This window comes from Juglans microcarpa x Juglans regia, chromosome 6D (genome assembly GCF_004785595.1).
Source record: "Juglans microcarpa x Juglans regia isolate MS1-56 chromosome 6D, Jm3101_v1.0, whole genome shotgun sequence".
NCBI classification, from domain to species: domain Eukaryota; kingdom Viridiplantae; phylum Streptophyta; class Magnoliopsida; order Fagales; family Juglandaceae; genus Juglans; species Juglans microcarpa x Juglans regia.
The window spans coordinates 22,645,216-22,654,086 of NC_054604.1; the positions used below are offsets into that span (position 1 = coordinate 22,645,216).

General features: G+C 36.4%; 1 long non-coding RNA gene across 1 annotated transcript; it reads left to right on the forward strand.

Annotated features, from left to right (window-relative positions):
- Nucleotides 1-2,612: 2,612 nt before the first annotated feature.
- On the forward strand, nucleotides 2,613-8,523 carry LOC121235830. Its single transcript, XR_005934603.1, has 4 exons — nucleotides 2,613-2,714; nucleotides 2,821-2,924; nucleotides 7,398-7,574; nucleotides 8,307-8,523. It is a non-coding gene; the product is annotated as an uncharacterized LOC121235830 (long non-coding RNA).
- The last annotated feature ends 348 nt before the right edge of the window (nucleotides 8,524-8,871 follow it).

The window sequence follows — 8,871 nt, forward strand, 5'->3', positions numbered from 1 at the left end:
TGAGTGGGAATGTTGAGGATCGAATTTATAAGAGGCTCATGTGGCGCAGGAGAACCTGATCTACTTGATAGTGCTCTCTCTCTCTCTCTCTCTCTCGATACTGTTCTGTTTGGTTGCCGCGAAATATATATATATGGAAATTTAGTTCGTGAAGTTTGAAAATTGCGTTATTGTTAAGCCCTAGCTGTCTGTTTGTTCAGATAATGGAGGAAAGGAGAGATTGAAAGGAGAATAGAGAAACCGAAACCCGATTAATCCTTTCGATCATTACTTTGTTTATGGCGAATCCAATTAGTTTATTAGCTGGGGAAATATCTTGGGTCTGTTTTGGGTTTGCCGGCCAAAAACCAAGTCGTTTTATACTTAAATTAGTTTATATATAATCAAATATATAAATATATTAATTGGGCTGGGCTGGCCCAGGGCAGGGTATAATGATGGCAGCCCCCCCTCCTCGGGCTCCGTCGCCATCCCCCAGGCTCGGTTGCTTCAAATGACGTTGCGGGTTAGCCACGCTGCCCAAGCAGAACTGTTGTGGTGGAGGGCGGGGTTGTGGGGGCCGTGTTATACCGCTCAATCATATTTAAAGTTTGTTTGAAATACAACTATTTTTAGGTATTTTCATATATTTTTAAATTTAACTTTTTTTTTTCTTCTTTTTTAAAATTTAATAAAATATATTAACTTAAACTATATACTACTATTTATAAATATTAAATAGTTATGGAATCCTTAATAAGTAAAATCACTTTTCATTGAAGTTCGACACGTTCACCTTCTGATTTGGGTAACTTGAATTTCCACGTATACATAATCCACGATACTCCATTTTTCATTATAACGCGCTGTATGCGGGAAAAATGCGCTGCCTTTACGTGCTGACACTGCCACGTCATTTTTTTTTTGTGCTCTCTATTCGGTGCTTCCTGGTGCTCTGTATTTCAGGTTCTCCATCTGTTCTTCGTTCTCTCTGTTTCATGTTTCCAACTATCAGGATTTCCTCATATTATAATTATTCCTTCCAAAAAAGCATTGATGCATCAGTTCTTTTTTTTTTTTTTTTTTTTTTAAAGTAGAATTAGCATTTTTCATAATAAAATAAGAGGATATATATATAATATATATTGAAAGCTCAAGGAAAGACAAAGGGAATCTAGCCCGAAGGAGGCTGACTTTGTTTGGAGATGAGTACGTTCGTTTTACTGATATAATAAATTAATGAGTAAGGATAGATATACTCGTGGTCCTCGTGGAGTGTATAAGTGTTTGCTCATTTTAAAAAGGAGTAATATTACTATTAAAAATTAAATTTTTTTATTGTAAATTTTGTATATACACGTTTTTTTAAAACACATTTCGTTGCATTTGCATACTCACACTGTAAATATTATTTTTTAAAATTAATAAGAGGACATATTGATCAAAGCACCCAATTGATCAAAGGTGACGCTAAACTCACCCCTGTAAAACATGGTACGCGTCAGGCTTTCCATTTCGGGGGGACTTTACTTAGATAACCAACCTATATATATATATATATATATATATATATATATATATGCTTTAGCAATCTGCTCTACATCTCATGATGTGTCCTCGGGTGGCACCTTTGGAGCATTCTGAGCCACTAAATAGCTGGCCTGGGAGAGATCGGCATGCATGCAATTTGATAAAAAAATCACAGAGATCATAACAGCAACGAATCGTAGCTATAAAGGTAAAAGGCTCGAATGCAAAGCTGTCTAAGAAATTAGGCCGTTAGCTTTGGAGTTGTTATTTAAAGAGCTATGAGTATGAGAGAGATGTTGCTGAATTTATTGCTGTGGCCTGCAACGTATATAGTAGACAAGCACATGCGTGTATTTTTTTTTGTGACCGTGATCAATGCTAAGAATTTAATTAAGAAAGACGTACGTACGTACGGCCTATTCTTTAAAAAACAAATAATAATAAAAAAAATAAAAGCCCAAGATCATTCTTGATCTTCCGACTCTTGCCCCTATGGTAAAAGAATGAAAAGGGGTCGCTTTTTAATTGACAAAATTTCCATAGTTTCTTTGACACTTTCGAGCCTTTGAGGATAGATGTGGCTAATTTTATATTCATCCCTGATGGTAACACTACAAGAAATCTAACTTTTTGTAGCTATTTAAATTTCCGGCAGCATGATTTCAGACGTAAATGGATGGGTTTTACTGTTGGGATGTATTGGCTTCGACGAAGTTGAAATGAGCGGAGAAAACAACTTTTTGTGTCTAAATATTGTTGCTGCAAAAAATAGTTGCGGCAAGTATAACACTTGGAGTTATTGTGGCGACCTTTTGGTCGCCACAATAAAATTTTACAACTTTGAAATTTATAGCCGCAAAAAAGTTGTTGGCAAATAGTCATTATATTTAACTTTTAGTTATTGTGGTGACCGTTAATCATGGCAACAAAAATATTTTGGGTCTACAATGTGATCGCTGCAACAAAAAGTCGCAGCACCCCAGTGATATTATTGTTGAGATGACCTACTGTGGAGAGAAAATTTCGCGGCAAAAAAATTATCGGGACACAATTCATTGAGAAAGGCCATCCACGTTTCATTTCATCCCCAATTCTACCCTAATACTATCTCTCTCTCTCTCTCTCTCGCCTCTGAAATATTTCTTACTGCCAATGAAAAAAAGCTGATCCACCTGATGCGGCGCCAGTGGTCTCTGTCGGACACTGTAAGTTTCTATCTCCGCCATATTTGGATTTCTTTTTATTGATTTGTGAGGTCTCTATCTTACTGTCAGGGTCACTCTTTCATCTTATCTATGCCTCTCGCTCTAGCAAAGTGTCTCTCCTCCATCGTTAGGCTGCTCCACCTTGTCCCTACCTAAGATTTCTGCCAGTGAACGCGCGACACCTCCGTTACTCAATCTCTATTTTACGAGGTAGGAAGATCTCTGCTTCAATCGTTTTTATTTCCTTCTTATCAATAATTTGCATGTTGATATATATGGTATAAAGTGTTTTAATTAATATAATCAACGAGGCAGATCATGATGTTTCGTGGTCATCATTTTGCAAAATTTTTGGGATAGCGATTTCTGTGTCCTAATTTCTATAGCAATATTATTGGGGGTCTTTCAATAGGTTTCCTTTTCAATCCCTTTAGGCTAGTTCCTGTGTTGTTCCTAATTAGTCTCCCCTCTTTCTGCATGCAAATCAGCATCATATATATATATATATACATATATATATATATATATGTAGGTAGATATAAATTGTGGACATGGATAAGTATTTGACAAACCCCTACAATTTTTTTATTGTGTACTTTGTTGTGTTATTGTGCACATGATCGAGATCAGTTATTCTCAACAAGGGGTTAAGTATTTTCTTGCATGTCCTGTCCACACACAATAAAGAGATACCGTCTCTTCTTTTTTGTTGGTTGCACATAGAAGTGCAAAATAAATAGCACTTTCATGCACACAGATACTTTGATTTCTAGTATAGCTAGAAATTTATAAACATATATTGCAATACATAACATTGTGCCATTTGGTGAAGAAATAGCCATTGTAGGAATACATATTAGCAGAACTAGCTAGTAAAACTGTGAATTTTGTGACCCATCAACTTATATTACTAGTGTTGTGGATATGATTTATTTTTCTATTTTGTCTTCCAACTCCGTTTAAATATTTTACTTACGTAGTCAAGAGTGAATTCTATGCTACCATTATTACCTGTTTGGTGGTTTTTGGATTTTGAGTACAAAGTATTCATTGTTTTGTCAATCCACGCTGCTATTTGATTTTTGACTAGACGTATGCTATAAACTATCCATTTTGGGAAAGTCACTTGCTAAAAACATAGTATGCACTGTTAATATCCCTTATCTCACCACCTTATACATTCATACACTTTTATCAATGATACAACATCAATAAAAATTGGCTGATCTACTATTATAATTTAGCTCTAATAGGATGAATACACTAGTTCAATCCTTTTATATGGTGATCGAATGGTCTCTATTGTTTTGTAGATGGACAAAAGTTGGATGAATATCACCGATATATTTAGATCAAGGGAATATGCAAAAGGAGTTTCAGAATTCATGTTATTGGCGCGAGACCATGTAGTCGGGGTTGATCAATTACGGTGTCTATGTAAAGGCTGCTCAAATAATTTCTTCATACTCATAACCGAGGTGGAGAGGCATCTTTTCATTACAGGCATTGATCCAAGCTACACGACATGGATATTTCATGGCGAAGAGGAAATTTTAGTCTCCAGTAATGATGATGATAGGCATGATGCAAAACATGGTGACGAATTCATTGATGTCATGTTAGCCGACATCCAGGCTTGTTCAAATTTTATGCACCATTCAAATGACACATTCGATGCTGGTGCCGCCACCTCGAACGACCCTCACTCAACCTCAAACGACCCTCACTCAACCTCAAACGACCCTCATTCAACCTTGTCATTTGAGCAGCTGTTGGAAGATGCTCGTCATCCTCTTTATGAAGGATGTAAGAAATATTCAAAACTTTGTTTTACTGCCAAGTTGCTGCACATAAAAACAATAGTGGGTTGGAGTGTGAAGTCATTCGATATGATTCTTCAATTGCTTAAGTCAACTTTTCCCGATGCGCTCTTGCCTAACTCCCACCAGGAGTTGCGAAACTTGGAGCGAGGCCTGGGCTTCAATTACACCAAAATACATGCTTGTCGAAATGATTGCATGTTATTCTGGAAGGAAAATAAAGATAAAGATGAATGCCCTAAATGTGGCGAATCATGTTGGATAGACGACCGAAGCAAGAAAAGACGTATTCCTCAAAAAGTTCTGCAACATTTCCCGTTAAAGCCAAGGTTACAACGGTTGTTTATGTCACAAAATACATCATCAGATATGAGATGGCATAGAGAACAACACGTCAATGAAGACGGTATACTAAGGCATCCAGCAGACTCTGAGGAGTGGAAGACATATAATCAACAGAATTCTTGGTTTGGGGAAGATGCTAGAAATGTCAGGCTTGGGCTTGCTAGCGACAGTTTCAACCCCTTTAACAATTTGGCTAAACCTTATAGCATCTGGCTAGTGATACTTGTTTCTTACAACTTGCCCCCGTGGTGTTGTATGAAAGATCCGTTCTTCATCACGTCACTTCTTATTCCTGGACCAAGATCACCTGGAAACGAAATCAATGTGTATCTACAATCGATGATTGATGATCTCGTAGATCTATGGGAAAATGGTGTAGATACATATGATGCAATGGTAGGCCAGGCATTTCGATTGCATGCAGCGTTATTGTGGACAATCAACGACTTTCCCGCATATGGAAACCTCTCTGGATGGAGCACTAAAGGAAAAATGGCATGTCCATCATGCAATCAACAAAAGGATAGCTTTTGGTTGACATATATTCGAAATCATTGATATATGGGTCATCGTCGATTCTTGCCAGCTAACCACATTTGGAGAAAGAAAAAGAGTCTTTTTAATGGCAATGAAGATCATCGGCCCATACCTACACCATTGTCTGGAAAAGATATACTCTATCAATTGCAGAATATTCCAAATACAATGCTTGGCAAAGCATTTAAGAAAAGAAAGAGAACCACTGATGAGTTAAATTGGACGAAAAGAAGTATTTTCTTTCAATTGCCATATTGGAACAGTCTAAAGATTAGACATAATCTGGACGTGATGCACATAGAGAAGAATATATGAGATAATATCTTAGGAACTTTGATGAACATTCAATGCAATACGGTATGAGCTCCATAAGATTTTCAAGCAATTTGGGAATACTGAAGAAGCACTCGCGAACAGGCCATCGTGGTTGAACACTGATGTTTGGGTAAAGTTATGTACGAGATGGTCAAGCGATGAGTTTAAGGTAACGCGATAGTGTTACGTAATTTGATCAAGCAAATTTTATTGATGTTATCGCATGATGGATGTATGTAAATTGGTTTGATTGTCATGATTGCCTCTAATTCGTTTTTATGATTGAATATAAATATCCATGTAATGGGTTCAATGTATATGAGTTTCAGAGGCTATCGGACCGAAATAAATGTAATAGACAGAAGCAACAAATGAATCATACTGCAGGAAGAACCTCATTTGTGTGCCTAATGGAATTAAGGGTAGATACTTCTTACTTTTGTCATCATTGTGTTTATATTGTTTGGTGTAATATTTCTTGGTTTCCTAACATCAAAGGGATGATTCGTTTGCAGAGTGATACTGATAGCCATTTAGTTGATTTCGTTAAAGACGTTAGGTGGTCAAAGGAAAAAGGCAAATTTGTTATTCTATTGACTGAAGAGAATTACATATGTCTACTTTTATTCCTCACTGCAAAAATGTTATAATTTAGCTCTTTATTGATGTCTATAATCTCTCGCTTTGGCTCATATTTTTCTATAGAAAGAGATGTCATTAAAGTTGGCTGAGCTAGAGCTTGAGAAACGCACTAAAGAGGCTGCAACAACAATATTCAAAGAGGTTTTGGGCCACAGGTCAGGATATGTGAGGGGGTTAGGAGAGATAGTTATTCCTGAGTCATCTAGAGACTGCAATGATGAAGTTATTGCAGAACTAACAGTAGCTGCAGCAAGACATATGGAAGATGCAGAAAGGCATGAAAAAGATGCTCAGTGTTACAAGAGCAAACTAGATGCATTAACGAAGGACGTAATGGTACTCTTGGAGCGCCAAGCAGAATTTGATAAGTTTATGAATACTTATATTTCAGAAAGGCAGTCCCAAGGGGAGTCTCCTAGAGAGACTCAGGGAGGTGCATAACCTCCAGTCAAGAATAGTAAGAAATAATTTTTGAAATATTTTGGGTTTGGGGATAATTAGGGTGATCACAAACCAATAACAACTGACTAACATTTTGTTGAGATGTACACTTTTTGGGGGTGTGTGCAAGTGGTTGGGAAAGAGCTATGTTTTGAAGCTAGGTAACTTCAGATATAGCTTATTTGTTTTCATGGAATTGAGGAAGCAATGCTCACCACCTTTTTGTAATGTTGTATTAGTGGGGCTATGTGCAACTTTTGGGAAGTGAAATCTTTTGAAGGTAAAGTGGTTCAGAGATAGCTTGTTTGTTTTCATGGAATTGAGGAAACAATGCTTGTGAGATTGTTCATGTGCAATGGAAATGTTGGAAAATTCAAAGTCAATATCCTCTATATATAGGTAAAATTGCTTTCAGATGTGCAAGCTTGTTACCAACTTTTTGCATGTTTGATTGATTAATGTATATAGCTCTTCGTTATCATGATCAAGTGTTCAATATTGGGGGAATGTTATGGAAATACAATATTCTAGAGCATTGAACATATTGGGTTGTGCTTCTAACAAACTGTTTTGTTACTTACAGTTATCATCCTTTTACAGCAAGCTTGATGACATGACTTCTCCATGTGTCCAGTTCTGAAGCAAGTAAGTGTTGGGGAAGCTAGGAAAGAAATATATATATATATATATATATATATATGGTGCCGACTCCAAAACCATTAGCTTGGATTAAATGTTTATTGGTGGCCGATTGTGGGAGGTATTTATCACCCTTTTTTAGAAAGAATATATTTATCCCTTATAAGTGTTCCTGATGAATGCAAAATGGTCTGATGAACTATCCATTTTGGAGTACATTATATATCAAATACCTATTGGTTTGGGAAAAAAATATAATTCCTGGTTGATTTGGGAATTATCATATGGCTGGTTTGGGAATGTGTAGATGTAGGTGGATGATGTTTTGTAGTAGATGATGGTGTTTGATAGTACTTAATTGTTTAATTCTTGGTTTGGCCTTGAATTCATGGAAGGTGAATGGATAGAATGTTGCAATTTGATGGCATATGGTTGATTCACTTGCGGCATCATGTGCACTAGAATTTTTGAATTACACCAAAATATCATCCAACACTTGTTTGTGGACTGAAGAATACCTCGGTTTATATGGGAAAGAGCGTGTGGTTTGAGTACCTATTTGAGAATTTTAAGGGTTTTGAAGGAGTGCTGTTATCAATTAATATCATGTTGAATTTGAACTAATAGTGTTGGATATTGTGTTTCAATTGTTATTGTGATTGTTGGTTTGCTTTGGCCTTTCCCATGGATATGCAGCATACAGCGTTATTGGCTACATATGGTTGACCATGCATGGCTAGGTTGGCATAAATGTATTTTTTTTTTTTAATGTAGCATATGTGAAGGCATCATTGAAAAAGGTTTTATATATGAAGTACTAATACATTTATTCATCTTTGTTTCGGGTTTGTAGGACATGAGGATGGATGTGCTGCATGAATATTTTACAACTTCTTGGCAGAATGAAGACAATACTGTACGTAAGAGCTGGAGTACTAAGGGTGTGCTCATCAAGCAACAAAGGGTGATTTAGGATTAAGATCAAGTCTTGATATTTGTTGCACTAGTTCTTGGGTAATTGAAAAACACTGATGGATGAATATTATTAGGCCAGTACTAGTTAGACAAGTTGTTGCAAGTCTTTAGTTATGTATGATCAATGACATTGTGGCTAGCTTTGGCATGTGATTTTTGGGTTTGTCATGAACGGCAATATAGTAAGTAGGCTGTATGATGGCTTTAGCTATACGCATGCTCTTGTCCCTGCATGTTCTTCATGAATGGATGATGTTAGCCCCTTTTGTTGTGTTATATGAAGTACCTACATTTCTATTGTGTTATATATGTGAGCTAAGTTATATATATATATTTTTTTTAAACCGATGCATTGAGTAAACATCTTAGCAAGCTAAATCAGTAGGGGTAAAATAAAATTTTAAGGAGGTGCAAATTGCCTCCTACAAACTCAGCTGAAACAA